General features: G+C 43.6%; 60 non-coding genes and 1 pseudogene across 60 annotated transcripts; all 61 read left to right on the top strand.

Moving 5' to 3' along the window:
* Positions 1-52: 52 nt before the first annotated feature.
* On the top strand, positions 53-171 carry LOC131732733 (5S ribosomal RNA). The gene has a single exon (XR_009325753.1). It is a non-coding gene; the product is annotated as a 5S ribosomal RNA (ribosomal RNA).
* Positions 172-271: 100 nt separating this feature from the next.
* On the top strand, positions 272-390 carry LOC131732585 (5S ribosomal RNA). Its single transcript, XR_009325605.1, has one exon. It is a non-coding gene; the product is annotated as a 5S ribosomal RNA (ribosomal RNA).
* Positions 391-490: 100 nt separating this feature from the next.
* On the top strand, positions 491-609 carry LOC131732788 (5S ribosomal RNA). The gene has a single exon (XR_009325807.1). It is a non-coding gene; the product is annotated as a 5S ribosomal RNA (ribosomal RNA).
* A 114-nt stretch (positions 610-723) lies between these two features.
* LOC131732789 (5S ribosomal RNA) lies at positions 724-842 on the top strand. Its single transcript, XR_009325808.1, has one exon. It is a non-coding gene; the product is annotated as a 5S ribosomal RNA (ribosomal RNA).
* A 114-nt stretch (positions 843-956) lies between these two features.
* Positions 957-1,075, top strand: LOC131732744 (5S ribosomal RNA). Its single transcript, XR_009325764.1, has one exon. It is a non-coding gene; the product is annotated as a 5S ribosomal RNA (ribosomal RNA).
* Positions 1,076-1,189: 114 nt separating this feature from the next.
* Positions 1,190-1,308, top strand: LOC131732586 (5S ribosomal RNA). Its single transcript, XR_009325606.1, has one exon. It is a non-coding gene; the product is annotated as a 5S ribosomal RNA (ribosomal RNA).
* Positions 1,309-1,422: 114 nt separating this feature from the next.
* Positions 1,423-1,541, top strand: LOC131732588 (5S ribosomal RNA). The gene has a single exon (XR_009325608.1). It is a non-coding gene; the product is annotated as a 5S ribosomal RNA (ribosomal RNA).
* A 114-nt stretch (positions 1,542-1,655) lies between these two features.
* Positions 1,656-1,774, top strand: LOC131732785 (5S ribosomal RNA). The gene has a single exon (XR_009325804.1). It is a non-coding gene; the product is annotated as a 5S ribosomal RNA (ribosomal RNA).
* A 114-nt stretch (positions 1,775-1,888) lies between these two features.
* On the top strand, positions 1,889-2,007 carry LOC131732752 (5S ribosomal RNA). The gene has a single exon (XR_009325772.1). It is a non-coding gene; the product is annotated as a 5S ribosomal RNA (ribosomal RNA).
* Positions 2,008-2,121: 114 nt separating this feature from the next.
* On the top strand, positions 2,122-2,240 carry LOC131732589 (5S ribosomal RNA). The gene has a single exon (XR_009325609.1). It is a non-coding gene; the product is annotated as a 5S ribosomal RNA (ribosomal RNA).
* A 114-nt stretch (positions 2,241-2,354) lies between these two features.
* Positions 2,355-2,473, top strand: LOC131732590 (5S ribosomal RNA). The gene has a single exon (XR_009325610.1). It is a non-coding gene; the product is annotated as a 5S ribosomal RNA (ribosomal RNA).
* A 100-nt stretch (positions 2,474-2,573) lies between these two features.
* Positions 2,574-2,692, top strand: LOC131732745 (5S ribosomal RNA). Its single transcript, XR_009325765.1, has one exon. It is a non-coding gene; the product is annotated as a 5S ribosomal RNA (ribosomal RNA).
* A 114-nt stretch (positions 2,693-2,806) lies between these two features.
* On the top strand, positions 2,807-2,925 carry LOC131732591 (5S ribosomal RNA). Its single transcript, XR_009325611.1, has one exon. It is a non-coding gene; the product is annotated as a 5S ribosomal RNA (ribosomal RNA).
* Positions 2,926-3,039: 114 nt separating this feature from the next.
* Positions 3,040-3,158, top strand: LOC131732777 (5S ribosomal RNA). Its single transcript, XR_009325796.1, has one exon. It is a non-coding gene; the product is annotated as a 5S ribosomal RNA (ribosomal RNA).
* A 114-nt stretch (positions 3,159-3,272) lies between these two features.
* LOC131732786 (5S ribosomal RNA) lies at positions 3,273-3,391 on the top strand. The gene has a single exon (XR_009325805.1). It is a non-coding gene; the product is annotated as a 5S ribosomal RNA (ribosomal RNA).
* Positions 3,392-3,501: 110 nt separating this feature from the next.
* On the top strand, positions 3,502-3,630 carry LOC131732791 (5S ribosomal RNA; annotated as a pseudogene).
* A 114-nt stretch (positions 3,631-3,744) lies between these two features.
* LOC131732592 (5S ribosomal RNA) lies at positions 3,745-3,863 on the top strand. Its single transcript, XR_009325612.1, has one exon. It is a non-coding gene; the product is annotated as a 5S ribosomal RNA (ribosomal RNA).
* Positions 3,864-3,977: 114 nt separating this feature from the next.
* LOC131732593 (5S ribosomal RNA) lies at positions 3,978-4,096 on the top strand. The gene has a single exon (XR_009325613.1). It is a non-coding gene; the product is annotated as a 5S ribosomal RNA (ribosomal RNA).
* Positions 4,097-4,196: 100 nt separating this feature from the next.
* Positions 4,197-4,315, top strand: LOC131732594 (5S ribosomal RNA). The gene has a single exon (XR_009325614.1). It is a non-coding gene; the product is annotated as a 5S ribosomal RNA (ribosomal RNA).
* A 100-nt stretch (positions 4,316-4,415) lies between these two features.
* Positions 4,416-4,534, top strand: LOC131732595 (5S ribosomal RNA). The gene has a single exon (XR_009325615.1). It is a non-coding gene; the product is annotated as a 5S ribosomal RNA (ribosomal RNA).
* A 100-nt stretch (positions 4,535-4,634) lies between these two features.
* On the top strand, positions 4,635-4,753 carry LOC131732747 (5S ribosomal RNA). The gene has a single exon (XR_009325767.1). It is a non-coding gene; the product is annotated as a 5S ribosomal RNA (ribosomal RNA).
* A 114-nt stretch (positions 4,754-4,867) lies between these two features.
* Positions 4,868-4,986, top strand: LOC131732596 (5S ribosomal RNA). The gene has a single exon (XR_009325616.1). It is a non-coding gene; the product is annotated as a 5S ribosomal RNA (ribosomal RNA).
* Positions 4,987-5,100: 114 nt separating this feature from the next.
* Positions 5,101-5,219, top strand: LOC131732597 (5S ribosomal RNA). Its single transcript, XR_009325617.1, has one exon. It is a non-coding gene; the product is annotated as a 5S ribosomal RNA (ribosomal RNA).
* A 100-nt stretch (positions 5,220-5,319) lies between these two features.
* On the top strand, positions 5,320-5,438 carry LOC131732599 (5S ribosomal RNA). Its single transcript, XR_009325619.1, has one exon. It is a non-coding gene; the product is annotated as a 5S ribosomal RNA (ribosomal RNA).
* Positions 5,439-5,552: 114 nt separating this feature from the next.
* On the top strand, positions 5,553-5,671 carry LOC131732773 (5S ribosomal RNA). The gene has a single exon (XR_009325792.1). It is a non-coding gene; the product is annotated as a 5S ribosomal RNA (ribosomal RNA).
* A 114-nt stretch (positions 5,672-5,785) lies between these two features.
* Positions 5,786-5,904, top strand: LOC131732600 (5S ribosomal RNA). The gene has a single exon (XR_009325620.1). It is a non-coding gene; the product is annotated as a 5S ribosomal RNA (ribosomal RNA).
* Positions 5,905-6,018: 114 nt separating this feature from the next.
* On the top strand, positions 6,019-6,137 carry LOC131732601 (5S ribosomal RNA). Its single transcript, XR_009325621.1, has one exon. It is a non-coding gene; the product is annotated as a 5S ribosomal RNA (ribosomal RNA).
* A 100-nt stretch (positions 6,138-6,237) lies between these two features.
* LOC131732715 (5S ribosomal RNA) lies at positions 6,238-6,356 on the top strand. The gene has a single exon (XR_009325734.1). It is a non-coding gene; the product is annotated as a 5S ribosomal RNA (ribosomal RNA).
* A 100-nt stretch (positions 6,357-6,456) lies between these two features.
* LOC131732602 (5S ribosomal RNA) lies at positions 6,457-6,575 on the top strand. The gene has a single exon (XR_009325622.1). It is a non-coding gene; the product is annotated as a 5S ribosomal RNA (ribosomal RNA).
* Positions 6,576-6,689: 114 nt separating this feature from the next.
* On the top strand, positions 6,690-6,808 carry LOC131732753 (5S ribosomal RNA). The gene has a single exon (XR_009325773.1). It is a non-coding gene; the product is annotated as a 5S ribosomal RNA (ribosomal RNA).
* A 114-nt stretch (positions 6,809-6,922) lies between these two features.
* On the top strand, positions 6,923-7,041 carry LOC131732774 (5S ribosomal RNA). Its single transcript, XR_009325793.1, has one exon. It is a non-coding gene; the product is annotated as a 5S ribosomal RNA (ribosomal RNA).
* A 114-nt stretch (positions 7,042-7,155) lies between these two features.
* On the top strand, positions 7,156-7,274 carry LOC131732603 (5S ribosomal RNA). Its single transcript, XR_009325623.1, has one exon. It is a non-coding gene; the product is annotated as a 5S ribosomal RNA (ribosomal RNA).
* Positions 7,275-7,388: 114 nt separating this feature from the next.
* On the top strand, positions 7,389-7,507 carry LOC131732604 (5S ribosomal RNA). The gene has a single exon (XR_009325624.1). It is a non-coding gene; the product is annotated as a 5S ribosomal RNA (ribosomal RNA).
* A 114-nt stretch (positions 7,508-7,621) lies between these two features.
* LOC131732605 (5S ribosomal RNA) lies at positions 7,622-7,740 on the top strand. Its single transcript, XR_009325625.1, has one exon. It is a non-coding gene; the product is annotated as a 5S ribosomal RNA (ribosomal RNA).
* A 100-nt stretch (positions 7,741-7,840) lies between these two features.
* On the top strand, positions 7,841-7,959 carry LOC131732606 (5S ribosomal RNA). Its single transcript, XR_009325626.1, has one exon. It is a non-coding gene; the product is annotated as a 5S ribosomal RNA (ribosomal RNA).
* Positions 7,960-8,059: 100 nt separating this feature from the next.
* Positions 8,060-8,178, top strand: LOC131732607 (5S ribosomal RNA). Its single transcript, XR_009325627.1, has one exon. It is a non-coding gene; the product is annotated as a 5S ribosomal RNA (ribosomal RNA).
* A 114-nt stretch (positions 8,179-8,292) lies between these two features.
* Positions 8,293-8,411, top strand: LOC131732741 (5S ribosomal RNA). Its single transcript, XR_009325761.1, has one exon. It is a non-coding gene; the product is annotated as a 5S ribosomal RNA (ribosomal RNA).
* Positions 8,412-8,511: 100 nt separating this feature from the next.
* LOC131732608 (5S ribosomal RNA) lies at positions 8,512-8,630 on the top strand. The gene has a single exon (XR_009325628.1). It is a non-coding gene; the product is annotated as a 5S ribosomal RNA (ribosomal RNA).
* A 100-nt stretch (positions 8,631-8,730) lies between these two features.
* Positions 8,731-8,849, top strand: LOC131732610 (5S ribosomal RNA). Its single transcript, XR_009325630.1, has one exon. It is a non-coding gene; the product is annotated as a 5S ribosomal RNA (ribosomal RNA).
* A 114-nt stretch (positions 8,850-8,963) lies between these two features.
* On the top strand, positions 8,964-9,082 carry LOC131732611 (5S ribosomal RNA). The gene has a single exon (XR_009325631.1). It is a non-coding gene; the product is annotated as a 5S ribosomal RNA (ribosomal RNA).
* A 114-nt stretch (positions 9,083-9,196) lies between these two features.
* Positions 9,197-9,315, top strand: LOC131732717 (5S ribosomal RNA). Its single transcript, XR_009325736.1, has one exon. It is a non-coding gene; the product is annotated as a 5S ribosomal RNA (ribosomal RNA).
* Positions 9,316-9,429: 114 nt separating this feature from the next.
* On the top strand, positions 9,430-9,548 carry LOC131732612 (5S ribosomal RNA). Its single transcript, XR_009325632.1, has one exon. It is a non-coding gene; the product is annotated as a 5S ribosomal RNA (ribosomal RNA).
* Positions 9,549-9,662: 114 nt separating this feature from the next.
* Positions 9,663-9,781, top strand: LOC131732613 (5S ribosomal RNA). Its single transcript, XR_009325633.1, has one exon. It is a non-coding gene; the product is annotated as a 5S ribosomal RNA (ribosomal RNA).
* Positions 9,782-9,895: 114 nt separating this feature from the next.
* LOC131732614 (5S ribosomal RNA) lies at positions 9,896-10,014 on the top strand. Its single transcript, XR_009325634.1, has one exon. It is a non-coding gene; the product is annotated as a 5S ribosomal RNA (ribosomal RNA).
* Positions 10,015-10,114: 100 nt separating this feature from the next.
* Positions 10,115-10,233, top strand: LOC131732615 (5S ribosomal RNA). The gene has a single exon (XR_009325635.1). It is a non-coding gene; the product is annotated as a 5S ribosomal RNA (ribosomal RNA).
* A 114-nt stretch (positions 10,234-10,347) lies between these two features.
* Positions 10,348-10,466, top strand: LOC131732617 (5S ribosomal RNA). Its single transcript, XR_009325636.1, has one exon. It is a non-coding gene; the product is annotated as a 5S ribosomal RNA (ribosomal RNA).
* Positions 10,467-10,566: 100 nt separating this feature from the next.
* On the top strand, positions 10,567-10,685 carry LOC131732618 (5S ribosomal RNA). The gene has a single exon (XR_009325637.1). It is a non-coding gene; the product is annotated as a 5S ribosomal RNA (ribosomal RNA).
* A 100-nt stretch (positions 10,686-10,785) lies between these two features.
* Positions 10,786-10,904, top strand: LOC131732619 (5S ribosomal RNA). The gene has a single exon (XR_009325638.1). It is a non-coding gene; the product is annotated as a 5S ribosomal RNA (ribosomal RNA).
* Positions 10,905-11,018: 114 nt separating this feature from the next.
* Positions 11,019-11,137, top strand: LOC131732620 (5S ribosomal RNA). Its single transcript, XR_009325639.1, has one exon. It is a non-coding gene; the product is annotated as a 5S ribosomal RNA (ribosomal RNA).
* Positions 11,138-11,251: 114 nt separating this feature from the next.
* LOC131732761 (5S ribosomal RNA) lies at positions 11,252-11,370 on the top strand. Its single transcript, XR_009325781.1, has one exon. It is a non-coding gene; the product is annotated as a 5S ribosomal RNA (ribosomal RNA).
* A 114-nt stretch (positions 11,371-11,484) lies between these two features.
* LOC131732622 (5S ribosomal RNA) lies at positions 11,485-11,603 on the top strand. Its single transcript, XR_009325641.1, has one exon. It is a non-coding gene; the product is annotated as a 5S ribosomal RNA (ribosomal RNA).
* A 100-nt stretch (positions 11,604-11,703) lies between these two features.
* LOC131732623 (5S ribosomal RNA) lies at positions 11,704-11,822 on the top strand. Its single transcript, XR_009325642.1, has one exon. It is a non-coding gene; the product is annotated as a 5S ribosomal RNA (ribosomal RNA).
* Positions 11,823-11,922: 100 nt separating this feature from the next.
* Positions 11,923-12,041, top strand: LOC131732624 (5S ribosomal RNA). The gene has a single exon (XR_009325643.1). It is a non-coding gene; the product is annotated as a 5S ribosomal RNA (ribosomal RNA).
* A 114-nt stretch (positions 12,042-12,155) lies between these two features.
* LOC131732776 (5S ribosomal RNA) lies at positions 12,156-12,274 on the top strand. The gene has a single exon (XR_009325795.1). It is a non-coding gene; the product is annotated as a 5S ribosomal RNA (ribosomal RNA).
* Positions 12,275-12,388: 114 nt separating this feature from the next.
* On the top strand, positions 12,389-12,507 carry LOC131732780 (5S ribosomal RNA). Its single transcript, XR_009325799.1, has one exon. It is a non-coding gene; the product is annotated as a 5S ribosomal RNA (ribosomal RNA).
* A 114-nt stretch (positions 12,508-12,621) lies between these two features.
* On the top strand, positions 12,622-12,740 carry LOC131732754 (5S ribosomal RNA). The gene has a single exon (XR_009325774.1). It is a non-coding gene; the product is annotated as a 5S ribosomal RNA (ribosomal RNA).
* Positions 12,741-12,854: 114 nt separating this feature from the next.
* Positions 12,855-12,973, top strand: LOC131732762 (5S ribosomal RNA). Its single transcript, XR_009325782.1, has one exon. It is a non-coding gene; the product is annotated as a 5S ribosomal RNA (ribosomal RNA).
* A 111-nt stretch (positions 12,974-13,084) lies between these two features.
* LOC131732625 (5S ribosomal RNA) lies at positions 13,085-13,203 on the top strand. Its single transcript, XR_009325644.1, has one exon. It is a non-coding gene; the product is annotated as a 5S ribosomal RNA (ribosomal RNA).
* A 100-nt stretch (positions 13,204-13,303) lies between these two features.
* LOC131732626 (5S ribosomal RNA) lies at positions 13,304-13,422 on the top strand. The gene has a single exon (XR_009325645.1). It is a non-coding gene; the product is annotated as a 5S ribosomal RNA (ribosomal RNA).
* Positions 13,423-13,522: 100 nt separating this feature from the next.
* On the top strand, positions 13,523-13,641 carry LOC131732627 (5S ribosomal RNA). Its single transcript, XR_009325646.1, has one exon. It is a non-coding gene; the product is annotated as a 5S ribosomal RNA (ribosomal RNA).
* A 114-nt stretch (positions 13,642-13,755) lies between these two features.
* Positions 13,756-13,874, top strand: LOC131732628 (5S ribosomal RNA). Its single transcript, XR_009325647.1, has one exon. It is a non-coding gene; the product is annotated as a 5S ribosomal RNA (ribosomal RNA).
* Positions 13,875-13,904: the final 30 nt, after the last annotated feature.

Here is a 13,904-nt window from a genome sequence, read left to right on the forward strand (position 1 = left end):
GAATCACCCCCAGCTCACTAAACATAAAAGTCATGAAAGCAGAAATGCAATCGCCTGCGGCCACACCACCTTGAATAAGCCTGATCTCGTCTGATCTCAGAAGCTAAGCAATGTTGGGCTTGGTTAGTACTTGGATGGGAGACCACCTGGGAATATCAAGTACTGCAGGCATTACATTTTACAATTGAAATGTGTGGAAGACAAAAGGAAATTTTGGAGGAATCACCCCCAGCTCACTAAACATAAAAGTCATGAAAGCAGAAATGCAATCGCCTGCGGCCACACCACCTTGAATAAGCCTGATCTCGTCTGATCTCAGAAGCTAAGCAATGTTGGGCTTGGTTAGTACTTGGATGGGAGACCACCTGGGAATATCAAGTGCTGCAGGCATTACATTTTACAATTGAAATGTGTGGAGGACAAAAGGAAATTTTGGAGGAATCACCCCCAGCTCACTAAACATAAAAGTCATGAAAGCAAAAATGCAATCACCTGCGGCCACACCACCTTGAATAAGCCTGAGCTCGTCTGATCTCAGAAGCTAAGCAATGTTGGGCTTGGTTAGTACTTGGATGGGAGACCACCTGGGAATATCAAGTGCTGCAGGCATTACATTTTTGTAATTACATTTTACAATTGAAATGTGTGGAGGACAAAAGGAAATTTTGGAGGAATCACCCCCAGCTCACTAAACATAAAAGTCATGAAAGCAAAAATGCAATCACCTGCGGCCACACCACCTTGAATAAGCCTGAGCTCGTCTGATCTCAGAAGCTAAGCAATGTTGGGCTTGGTTAGTACTTGGATGGGAGACCACCTGGGAATATCAAGTGCTGCAGGCATTACATTTTTGTAATTACATTTTACAATTGAAATGTGTGGAGGACAAAAGGAAATTTTGGAGGAATCACCCCCAGCTCACTAAACATAAAAGTCATGAAAGCAGAAATGCAATCGCCTGCGGCCACACCACCTTGAATAAGCCTGATCTCGTCTGATCTCTGAAGCTAAGCAATGTTGGGCTTGGTTAGTACTTGGATGGGAGACCACCTGGGAATATCAAGTGCTGCAGGCATTACATTTTTGTAATTACATTTTACAATTGAAATGTGTGGAGGACAAAAGGAAATTTTGGAGGAATCACCCCCAGCTCACTAAACATAAAAGTCATGAAAGCAGAAATGCAATCGCCTGCGGCCACACCACCTTGAATAAGCCTGATCTCGTCTGATCTCAGAAGCTAAGCAATGTTGGGCTTGGTTAGTACTTGGATGGGAGACCACCTGGGAATATCAAGTGCTGCAGGCATTACATTTTAGTAATTACATTTTACAATTGAAATGTGTGGAGGACAAAAGGAAATTTTGGAGGAATCACCCCCAGCTCACTAAACATAAAAGTCATGAAAGCAGAACAGCAATCGCCTGCGGCCACACCACCTTGAATAAGCCTGATCTCGTCTGATCTCAGAAGCTAAGCAATGTTGGGCTTGGTTAGTACTTGGATGGGAGACCACCTGGGAATATCAAGTGCTGCAGGCATTACATTTTTGTAATTACATTTTACAATTGAAATGTGTGGAGGACAAAAGGAAATTTTGGAGGAATCACCCCCAGCTCACTAAACATAAAAGTCATGAAAGCAGAAATGCAATCGCCTGCGGCCACACCACCTTGAATAAGCCTGATCTCGTCTGATCTCAGAAGCTAAGCAATGTTGGGCTTGGTTAGGACTTGGATGGGAGACCACCTGGGAATATCAAGTGCTGCAGGCATTACATTTTTGTAATTACATTTTAGAATTGAAATGTGTGGAGGACAAAAGGAAATTTTGGAGGAATCACCCCCAGCTCACTAAACATAAAAGTCATGAAAGCAGAAATGCAATCACCTGCGGCCACACCACCTTGAATAAGCCTGATCTCGTCTGATCTCAGAAGCTAAGCAATGTTGGGCTTGGTTAGTACTTGGATGGGAGACCACGTGGGAATATCAAGTGCTGCAGGCATTACATTTTTGTAATTACATTTTACAATTGAAATGTGTGGAGGACAAAAGGAAATTTTGGAGGAATCACCCCCAGCTCACTAAACATAAAAGTCATGAAAGCAGAAATGCAATCGCCTGCGGCCACACCACCTTGAATAAGCCTGATCTCGTCTGATCTCAGAAGCTAAGCAATGTTGGGCTTGGTTAGTACTTGGATGGGAGACCACCTGGGAATATCAAGTGCTGCAGGCATTACATTTTTGTAATTACATTTTACAATTGAAATGTGTGGAGGACAAAAGGAAATTTTGGAGGAATCACCCCCAGCTCACTAAACATAAAAGTCATGAAAGCAGAACAGCAATCGCCTGCGGCCACACCACCTTGAATAAGCCTGATCTCGTCTGATCTCAGAAGCTAAGCAATGTTGGGCTTGGTTAGTACTTGGATGGGAGACCACCTGGGAATATCAAGTGCTGCAGGCATTATATTTTACAATTGAAATGTGTGGAGGACAAAAGGAAATTTTGGAGGAATCACCCCCAGCTCACTAAACATAAAAGTCATGAAAGCAGAAATGCAATCGCCTGCGGCCACACCACCTTGAATAAGCCTGATCTCGTCTGATCTCTGAAGCTAAGCAATGTTGGGCTTGGTTAGTACTTGGATGGGAGACCACCTGGGAATATCAAGTGCTGCAGGCATTACATTTTTGTAATTACATTTTACAATTGAAATGTGTGGAGGACAAAAGGAAATTTTGGAGGAATCACCCCCAGCTCACTAAACATAAAAGTCATGAAAGCAGAAATGCAATCGCCTGCGGCCACACCACCTTGAATAAGCCTGATCTCGTCTGATCTCAGAAGCTAAGCAATGTTGGGCTTGGTTAGTACTTGGATGGGAGACCACCTGGGAATATCAAGTGCTGCAGGCATTACATTTTAGTAATTACATTTTACAATTGAAATGTGTGGAGGACAAAAGGAAATTTTGGAGGAATCACCCCCAGCTCACTAAACATAAAAGTCATGAAAGCAGAACAGCAATCGCCTGCGGCCACACCACCTTGAATAAGCCTGATCTCGTCTGATCTCAGAAGCTCAGCAATGTTGGGCTTGGTTAGTACTTGGATGGGAGACCACCTGGGAATATCAAGTGCTGCAGGCATTACATTTTTGTAATTACATTTTACAATTGAAATGTGTGGAGGACAAAAGGAAATTTTGGAGGAATCACCCCCAGCTCACTAAACATAAAAGTCATGAAAGCAGAAATGCAATCGCCTGCGGCCACACCACCTTGAATAAGCCTGATCTCGTCTGATCTCAGAAGCTAAGCAATGTTGGGCTTGGTTAGGACTTGGATGGGAGACCACCTGGGAATATCAAGTGCTGCAGGCATTACATTTTTGTAATTACATTTTAGAATTGAAATGTGTGGGACAAAAGGAAATTTTGGAGGAATCACCCCCAGCTCACTAAACATAAGTCATGAAAGCAGAAATGCAATCGCCTGCGGCCACACCACCTTGAATAAGCCTGATCTCGTCTGATCTCGTCTGATCTCAGAAGCTAAGCAATGTTGGGCTTGGTTAGTACTTGGATGGGAGACCACCTGGGAATATCAAGTGCTGCAGGCATTACATTTTTGTAATTACATTTTACAATTGAAATGTGTGGAGGACAAAAGGAAATTTTGGAGGAATCACCCCCAGCTCACTAAACATAAAAGTCATGAAAGCAGAAATGCAATCGCCTGCGGCCACACCACCTTGAATAAGCCTGATCTCGTCTGATCTCAGAAGCTAAGCAATGTTGGGCTTGGTTAGTACTTGGATGGGAGACCACCTGGGAATATCAAGTGCTGCAGGCATTACATTTTTGTAATTACATTTTACAATTGAAATGTGTGGAGGACAAAAGGAAATTTTGGAGGAATCACCCCCAGCTCACTAAACATAAAAGTCATGAAAGCAGAACAGCAATCGCCTGCGGCCACACCACCTTGAATAAGCCTGATCTCGTCTGATCTCAGAAGCTAAGCAATGTTGGGCTTGGTTAGTACTTGGATGGGAGACCACCTGGGAATATCAAGTGCTGCAGGCATTACATTTTACAATTGAAATGTGTGGAGGACAAAAGGAAATTTTGGAGGAATCACCCCCAGCTCACTAAACATAAAAGTCATGAAAGCAGAAATGCAATCGCCTGCGGCCACACCACCTTGAATAAGCCTGATCTCGTCTGATCTCAGAAGCTAAGCAATGTTGGGCTTGGTTAGTACTTGGATGGGAGACCACCTGGGAATATCAAGTGCTGCAGGCATTACATTTTACAATTGAAATGTGTGGAGGACAAAAGGAAATTTTTGAGGAATCACCCCCAGCTCACTAAACATAAAAGTCATGAAAGCAGAAATGCAATCGCCTGCGGCCACACCACCTTGAATAAGCCTGATCTCGTCTGATCTCAGAAGCTAAGCAATGTTGGGCTTGGTTAGTACTTGGATGGGAGACCACCTGGGAATATCAAGTGCTGCAGGCATTACATTTTACAATTGAAATGTGTGGAGGACAAAAGGAAATTTTGGAGGAATCACCCCCAGCTCACTAAACATAAAAGTCATGAAAGCAGAAATGCAATCGCCTGCGGCCACACCACCTTGAATAAGCCTGATCTCGTCTGATCTCAGAAGCTAAGCAATGTTGGGTTTGGTTAGTACTTGGATGGGAGACCACCTGGGAATATCAAGTGCTGCAGGCATTACATTTTTGTAATTACATTTTACAATTGAAATGTGTGGAGGACAAAAGGAAATTTTGGAGGAATCACCCCCAGCTCACTAAACATAAAAGTCATGAAAGCAGAAATGCAATCGCCTGCGGCCACACCACCTTGAATAAGCCTGATCTCGTCTGATCTCAGAAGCTAAGCAATGTTGGGCTTGGTTAGTACTTGGATGGGAGACCACCTGGGAATATCAAGTGCTGCAGGCATTACATTTTTGTAATTACATTTTACAATTGAAATGTGTGGAGGACAAAAGGAAATTTTGGAGGAATCACCCCCAGCTCACTAAACATAAAAGTCATGAAAGCAGAAATGCAATCGCCTGCGGCCACACCACCTTGAATAAGCCTGATCTCGTCTGATCTCAGAAGCTAAGCAATGTTGGGCTTGGTTAGTACTTGGATGGGAGACCACCTGGGAATATCAAGTGCTGCAGGCATTACATTTTACAATTGAAATGTGTGGAGGACAAAAGGAAATTTTGGAGGAATCACCCCCAGCTCACTAAACATAAAAGTCATGAAAGCAGAAATGCAATCGCCTGCGGCCACACCACCTTGAATAAGCCTGATCTCGTCTGATCTCAGAAGCTAAGCAATGTTGGGCTTGGTTAGTACTTGGATGGGAGACCACCTGGGAATATCAAGTGCTGCAGGCATTACATTTTTGTAATTACATTTTACAATTGAAATGTGTGGAGGACAAAAGGAAATTTTGGAGGAATCACCCCCAGCTCACTAAACATAAAAGTCATGAAAGCAGAAATGCAATCGCCTGCGGCCACACCACCTTGAATAAGCCTGAGCTCGTCTGATCTCAGAAGCTAAGCAATGTTGGGCTTGGTTAGTACTTGGATGGGAGACCACCTGGGAATATCAAGTGCTGCAGGCATTACATTTTTGTAATTACATTTTACAATTGAAATGTGTGGAGGACAAAAGGAAATTTTGGAGGAATCACCCCCAGCTCACTAAACATAAAAGTCATGAAAGCAGAAATGCAATCGCCTGCGGCCACACCACCTTGAATAAGCCTGATCTCGTCTGATCTCAGAAGCTAAGCAATGTTGGGCTTGGTTAGTACTTGGATGGGAGACCACCTGGGAATATCAAGTGCTGCAGGCATTACATTTTTGTAATTACATTTTACAATTGAAATGTGTGGAGGACAAAAGGAAATTTTGGAGGAATCACCCCCAGCTCACTAAACATAAAAGTCATGAAAGCAGAAATGCAATCGCCTGCGGCCACACCACCTTGAATAAGCCTGATCTCGTCTGATCTCAGAAGCTAAGCAATGTTGGGCTTGGTTAGTACTTGGATGGGAGACCACCTGGGAATATCAAGTGCTGCAGGCATTACATTTTACAATTGAAATGTGTGGAGGACAAAAGGAAATTTTGGAGGAATCACCCCCAGCTCACTAAACATAAAAGTCATGAAAGCAGAAATGCAATCGCCTGCGGCCACACCACCTTGAATAAGCCTGATCTCGTCTGATCTCAGAAGCTAAGCAATGTTGGGCTTGGTTAGTACTTGGATGGGAGACCACCTGGGAAAATCAAGTGCTGCAGGCATTACATTTTACAATTGAAATGTGTGGAGGACAAAAGGAAATTTTGGAGGAATCACCCCCAGCTCACTAAACATAAAAGTCATGAAAGCAGAAATACAATCGCCTGCGGCCACACCACCTTGAATAAGCCTGATCTCGTCTGATCTCAGAAGCTAAGCAATGTTGGGCTTGGTTAGTACTTGGATGGGAGACCACCTGGGAATATCAAGTGCTGCAGGCATTACATTTTTGTAATTACATTTTACAATTGAAATGTGTGGAGGACAAAAGGAAATTTTGGAGGAATCACCCCCAGCTCACTAAACATAAAAGTCATGAAAGCAGAAATGCAATCGCCTGCGGCCACACCACCTTGAATAAGCCTGATCTCGTCTGATCTCAGAAGCTAAGCAATGTTGGGCATGGTTAGTACTTGGATGGGAGACCACCTGGGAATATCAAGTGCTGCAGGCATTACATTTTTGTAATTACATTTTACAATTGAAATGTGTGGAGGACAAAAGGAAATTTTGGAGGAATCACCCCCAGCTCACTAAACATAAAAGTCATGAAAGCAGAAATGCAATCGCCTGCGGCCACACCACCTTGAATAAGCCTGAGCTCGTCTGATCTCAGAAGCTAAGCAATGTTGGGCTTGGTTAGTACTTGGATGGGAGACCACCTGGGAATATCAAGTGCTGCAGGCATTACATTTTTGTAATTACATTTTACAATTGAAATGTGTGGAGGACAAAAGGAAATTTTGGAGGAATCACCCCCAGCTCACTAAACATAAAAGTCATGAAAGCAGAAATGCAATCGCCTGCGGCCACACCACCTTGAATAAGCCTGATCTCGTCTGATCTCAGAAGCTAAGCAATGTTGGGCTTGGTTAGTACTTGGATGGGAGACCACCTGGGAATATCAAGTGCTGCAGGCATTACATTTTTGTAATTACACTTTACAATTGAAATGTGTGGAGGACAAAAGGAAATTTTGGAGGAATCACCCCCAGCTCACTAAACATAAAAGTCATGAAAGCAGAAATGCAATCGCCTGCGGCCACACCACCTTGAATAAGCCTGATCTCGTCTGATCTCAGAAGCTAAGCAATGTTGGGCTTGGTTAGTACTTGGATGGGAGACCACCTGGGAATATCAAGTGCTGCAGGCATTACATTTTTGTAATTACATTTTACAATTGAAATGTGTGGAGGACAAAAGGAAATTTTGGAGGAATCACCCCCAGCTCACTAAACATAAAAGTCATGAAAGCAGAAATGCAATCGCCTGCGGCCACACCACCTTGAATAAGCCTGATCTCGTCTGATCTCAGAAGCTAAGCAATGTTGGGCTTGGTTAGTACTTGGATGGGAGACCACCTGGGAATATCAAGTGCTGCAGGCATTACATTTTACAATTGAAATGTGTGGAGGACAAAAGGAAATTTTGGAGGAATCACCCCCAGCTCACTAAACATAAAAGTCATGAAAGCAGAAATGCAATCGCCTGCGGCCACACCACCTTGAATAAGCCTGATCTCGTCTGATCTCAGAAGCTAAGCAATGTTGGGCTTGGTTAGTACTTGGATGGGAGACCACCTGGGAATATCAAGTGCTGCAGGCATTACATTTTACAATTGAAATGTGTGGAGGACAAAAGGAAATTTTGGAGGAATCACCCCCAGCTCACTAAACATAAAAGTCATGAAAGCAGAAATGCAATCGCCTGCGGCCACACCACCTTGAATAAGCCTGATCTCGTCTGATCTCAGAAGCTAAGCAATGTTGGGCTTGGTTAGTACTTGGATGGGAGACCACCTGGGAATATCAAGTGCTGCAGGCATTACATTTTTGTAATTACATTTTACAATTGAAATGTGTGGAGGACAAAAGGAAATTTTGGAGGAATCACCCCCAGCTCACTAAACATAAAAGTCATGAAAGCAGAAATGCAATCGCCTGCGGCCACACCACCTTGAATAAGCCTGATCTCGTCTGATCTCAGAAGCTAAGCAATGTTGGGCTTGGTTAGTACTTGGATGGGAGACTACCTGGGAATATCAAGTGCTGCAGGCATTACATTTTACAATTGAAATGTGTGGAGGACAAAAGGAAATTTTGGAGGAATCACCCCCAGCTCACTAAACATAAAAGTCATGAAAGCAGAAATGCAATCGCCTGCGGCCACACCACCTTGAATAAGCCTGATCTCGTCTGATCTCAGAAGCTAAGCAATGTTGGGCTTGGTTAGTACTTGGATGGGAGACCACCTGGGAATATCAAGTGCTGCAGGCATTACATTTTACAATTGAAATGTGTGGAGGACAAAAGGAAATTTTGGAGGAATCACCCCCAGCTCACTAAACATAAAAGTCATGAAAGCAGAAATGCAATCGCCTGCGGCCACACCACCTTGAATAAGCCTGATCTCGTCTGATCTCAGAAGCTAAGCAATGTTGGGCTTGGTTAGTACTTGGATGGGAGACCACCTGGGAATATCAAGTGCTGCAGGCATTACATTTTTGTAATTACAATTTACAATTGAAATGTGTGGAGGACAAAAGGAAATTTTGGAGGAATCACCCCCAGCTCACTAAACATAAAAGTCATGAAAGCAGAAATGCAATCGCCTGCGGCCACACCACCTTGAATAAGCCTGATCTCGTCTGATCTCAGAAGCTAAGCAATGTTGGGCTTGGTTAGTACTTGGATGGGAGACCACCTGGGAATATCAAGTGCTGCAGGCATTACATTTTTGTAATTACATTTTACAATTGAAATGTGTGGAGGACAAAAGGAAATTTTGGAGGAATCACCCCCAGCTCACTAAACATAAAAGTCATGAAAGCAGAAATGCAATCGCCTGCGGCCACACCACCTTGAATAAGCCTGATCTCGTCTGATCTCAGAAGCTAAGCAATGTTGGGCTTGGTTAGTACTTGGATGGGAGACCACGTGGGAATATCAAGTGCTGCAGGCATTCCATTTTTGTAATTACATTTTACAATTGAAATGTGTGGAGGACAAAAGGAAATTTTGGCGGAATCACCCCCAGCTCACTAAACATAAAAGTCATGAAAGCAGAAATGCAATCGCCTGCGGCCACACCACCTTGAATAAGCCTGATCTCGTCTGATCTCAGAAGCTAAGCAATGTTGGGCTTGGTTAGTACTTGGATGGGAGACCACCTGGGAATATCAAGTGCTGCAGGCATTACATTTTTGTAATTACATTTTACAATTGAAATGTGTGGAGGACAAAAGGAAATTTTGGAGGAATCACCCCCAGCTCACTAAACATAAAAGTCATGAAAGCAGAAATGCAATCGCCTGCGGCCACACCACCTTGAATAAGCCTGATCTCGTCTGATCTCAGAAGCTAAGCAATGTTGGGCTTGGTTAGTACTTGGATGGGAGACCACCTGGGAATATCAAGTGCTGCAGGCATTACATTTTTGTAATTACATTTTACAATTGAAATGTGTGGAGGACAAAAGGAAATTTTGGAGGAATCACCCCCAGCTCACTAAACATAAAAGTCATGAAAGCAGAAATGCAATCGCCTGCGGCCACACCACCTTGAATAAGCCTGATCTCGTCTGATCTCAGAAGCTAAGCAATGTTGGGCTTGGTTAGTACTTGGATGGGAGACCACCTGGGAATATCAAGTGCTGCAGGCATTACATTTTACAATTGAAATGTGTGGAGGACAAAAGGAAATTTTGGAGGAATCACCCCCAGCTCACTAAACATAAAAGTCATGAAAGCAGAAATGCAATCGCCTGCGGCCACACCACCTTGAATAAGCCTGATCTCGTCTGATCTCAGAAGCTAAGCAATGTTGGGCTTGGTTAGTACTTGGATGGGAGACCACCTGGGAATATCAAGTGCTGCAGGCATTACATTTTTGTAATTACATTTTACAATTGAAATGTGTGGAGGACAAAAGGAAATTTTGGAGGAATCACCCCCAGCTCACTAAACATAAAAGTCATGAAAGCAGAAATGCAATCGCCTGCGGCCACACCACCTTGAATAAGCCTGATCTCGTCTGATCTCAGAAGCTAAGCAATGTTGGGCTTGGTTAGTACTTGGATGGGAGACCACCTGGGAATATCAAGTGCTGCAGGCATTACATTTTACAATTGAAATGTGTGGAGGACAAAAGGAAATTTTGGAGGAATCACCCCCAGCTCACTAAACATAAAAGTCATGAAAGCAGAAATGCAATCGCCTGCGGCCACACCACCTTGAATAAGCCTGATCTCGTCTGATCTCAGAAGCTAAGCAATGTTGGGCTTGGTTAGTACTTGGATGGGAGACCACCTGGGAATATCAAGTGCTGCAGGCATTACATTTTACAATTGAAATGTGTGGAGGACAAAAGGAAATTTTGGAGGAATCACCCCCAGCTCACTAAACATAAAAGTCATGAAAGCAGAAATGCAATCGCCTGCGGCCACACCACCTTGAATAAGCCTGATCTCGTCTGATCTCAGAAGCTAAGCAATGTTGGGCTTGGTTAGTACTTGGATGGGAGACCACCTGGGAATATCAAGTGCTGCAGGCATTACATTTTTGTAATTACATTTTACAATTGAAATGTGTGGAGGACAAAAGGAAATTTTGGAGGAATCACCCCCAGCTCACTAAACATAAAAGTCATGAAAGCAGAAATGCAATCGCCTGCGGCCACACCACCTTGAATAAGCCTGATCTCGTCTGATCTCAGAAGCTAAGCAATGTTGGGCTTGGTTAGTACTTGGATGGGAGACCACCTGGGAATATCAAGTGCTGCAGGCATTACATTTTTGTAATTACATTTTACAATTGAAATGTGTGGAGGACAAAAGGAAATTTTGGAGGAATCACCCCCAGCTCACTAAACATAAAAGTCATGAAAGCAGAAATGCAATCGCCTGCGGCCACACCACCTTGAATAAGCCTGATCTCGTCTGATCTCCGAAGCTAAGCAATGTTGGGCTTGGTTAGTACTTGGATGGGAGACCACCTGGGAATATCAAGTGCTGCAGGCATTACATTTTTGTAATTACATTTTACAATTGAAATGTGTGGAGGACAAAAGGAAATTTTGGAGGAATCACCCCCAGCTCACTAAACATAAAAGTCATGAAAGCAGAAATGCAATCGCCTGCGGCCACACCACCTTGAATAAGCCTGATCTCGTCTGATCTCAGAAGCTAAGCAATGTTGGGCTTGGTTAGTACTTGGATGGGAGACCACCTGGGAATATCAAGTGCTGCAGGCATTACATTTTACAATTGAAATGTGTGGAGGACAAAAGGAAATTTTGGAGGAATCACCCCCAGCTCACTAAACATAAAAGTCATGAAAGCAGAAATGCAATCGCCTGCGGCCACACCACCTTGAATAAGCCTGATCTCGTCTGATCTCAGAAGCTAAGCAATGTTGGGCTTGGTTAGTACTTGGATGGGAGACCACCTGGGAATATCAAGTGCTGCAGGCATTACATTTTACAATTGAAATGTGTGGAGGACAAAAGGAAATTTTGGAGGAATCACCCCCAGCTCACTAAACATAAAAGTCATGAAAGCAGAAATGCAATCGCCTGCGGCCACACCACCTTGAATAAGCCTGATCTCGTCTGATCTCAGAAGCTAAGCAATGTTGGGCTTGGTTAGTACTTGGATGGGAGACCACCTGGGAATATCAAGTGCTGCAGGCATTACATTTTTGTAATTACAATTTACAATTGAAATGTGTGGAGGACAAAAGGAAATTTTGGAGGAATCACCCCCAGCTCACTAAACATAAAAGTCATGAAAGCAGAAATGCAATCGCCTGCGGCCACACCACCTTGAATAAGCCTGATCTCGTCTGATCTCAGAAGCTAAGCAATGTTGGGCTTGGTTAGTACTTGGATGGGAGACCACCTGGGGATATCAAGTGCTGCAGGCATTACATTTTTGTAATTACATTTTACAATTGAAATGTGTGGAGGACAAAAGGAAATTTTGGAGGAATCACCCCCAGCTCACTAAACATAAAAGTCATGAAAGCAGAAATGCAATCGCCTGCGGCCACACCACCTTGAATAAGCCTAATCTCGTCTGATCTCAGAAGCTAAGCAATGTTGGGCTTGGTTAGTACTTGGATGGGAGACCACCTGGGAATATCAAGTGCTGCAGGCATTACATTTTTGTAATTACATTTTACAATTGAAATGTGTGGAGGACAAAAGGAAATTTTGGAGGAATCACCCCCAGCTCACTAAACATAAAAGTCATGAAAGCAGAAATGCAATCGCCTGCGGCCACACCACCTTGAATAAGCCAGATCTCGTCTGATCTCAGAAGCTAAGCAATGTTGGGCTTGGTTAGTACTTGGATGGGAGACCACCTGGGAATATCAAGTGCTGCAGGCATTACATTTTTGTAATTACATTTTACAATTGAAATGTGTGGAGGACAAAAGGAAATTTTGGAGGAATCACCCCCAGCTCACTAAACATAAAAGTCATGAAAGCAGAAATGCAATCGCCTGCGGCCACACCACCTTGAATAAGCCTGATCTCGTCTGATCTCCGAAGCTAAGCAATGTTGGGCTTGGTTAGTACTTGGATGGGAGACCACCTGGGAATATCAAGTGCTGCAGGCATTACATTTTTGTCATTACATTTTACAATTGAAATGTGTGGACAAAAGGAAATTTTGGAGGAATCACCCCCAGCTCACTAAACATAAAAGTCATGAAAGCAGAAATGCAATCGCCTGCGGCCACACCACCTTGAATAAGCCTGATCTCGTCTGATCTCAGAAGCTAAGCAATGTTGGGCTTGGTTAGTACTTGGATGGGAGACCACCTGGGAATATCAAGTGCTGCAGGCATTACATTTTACAATTGAAATGTGTGGAGGACAAAAGGAAATTTTGGAGGAATCACCCCCAGCTCACTAAACATAAAAGTCATGAAAGCAGAAATGCAATCGCCTGCGGCCACACCACCTTGAATAAGCCTGATCTCGTCTGATCTCAGAAGCTAAGCAATGTTGGGCTTGGTTAGTACTTGGATGGGAGACCACCTGGGAATATCAAGTGCTGCAGGCATTACATTTTACAATTGAAATGTGTGGAGGACAAAAGGAAATTTTGGAGGAATCACCCCCAGCTCACTAAACATAAAAGTCATGAAAGCAGAAATGCAATCGCCTGCGGCCACACCACCTTGAATAAGCCTGATCTCGTCTGATCTCAGAAGCTAAGCAATGTTGGGCTTGGTTAGTACTTGGATGGGAGACCACCTGGGAATATCAAGTGCTGCAGGCATTACATTTTTGTAATTACATTTTAGAATTGAAATGTGTGGAGGACAAAAGGAAATTTTGGCGGAATCACCCCCAGCTCACTAAACATAAAAGTCATGAAAGCAGAAATGCAATCGCCTGCGGCCACACCACCTTGAATAAGCCTGATCTCGTCTGATCTCAGAAGCTAAGCAATGTTGGGCTTGGTTAGTACTTGGATGGGAGACCACCTGGGAATATCAAGTGCTGCAGGCATTACATTTTTGTAATTACATTTTACAATTG

The sequence above is a fragment of the Acipenser ruthenus genome, unplaced genomic scaffold (genome assembly GCF_902713425.1).
Source record: "Acipenser ruthenus unplaced genomic scaffold, fAciRut3.2 maternal haplotype, whole genome shotgun sequence".
Lineage (NCBI taxonomy): Eukaryota > Metazoa > Chordata > Actinopteri > Acipenseriformes > Acipenseridae > Acipenser > Acipenser ruthenus.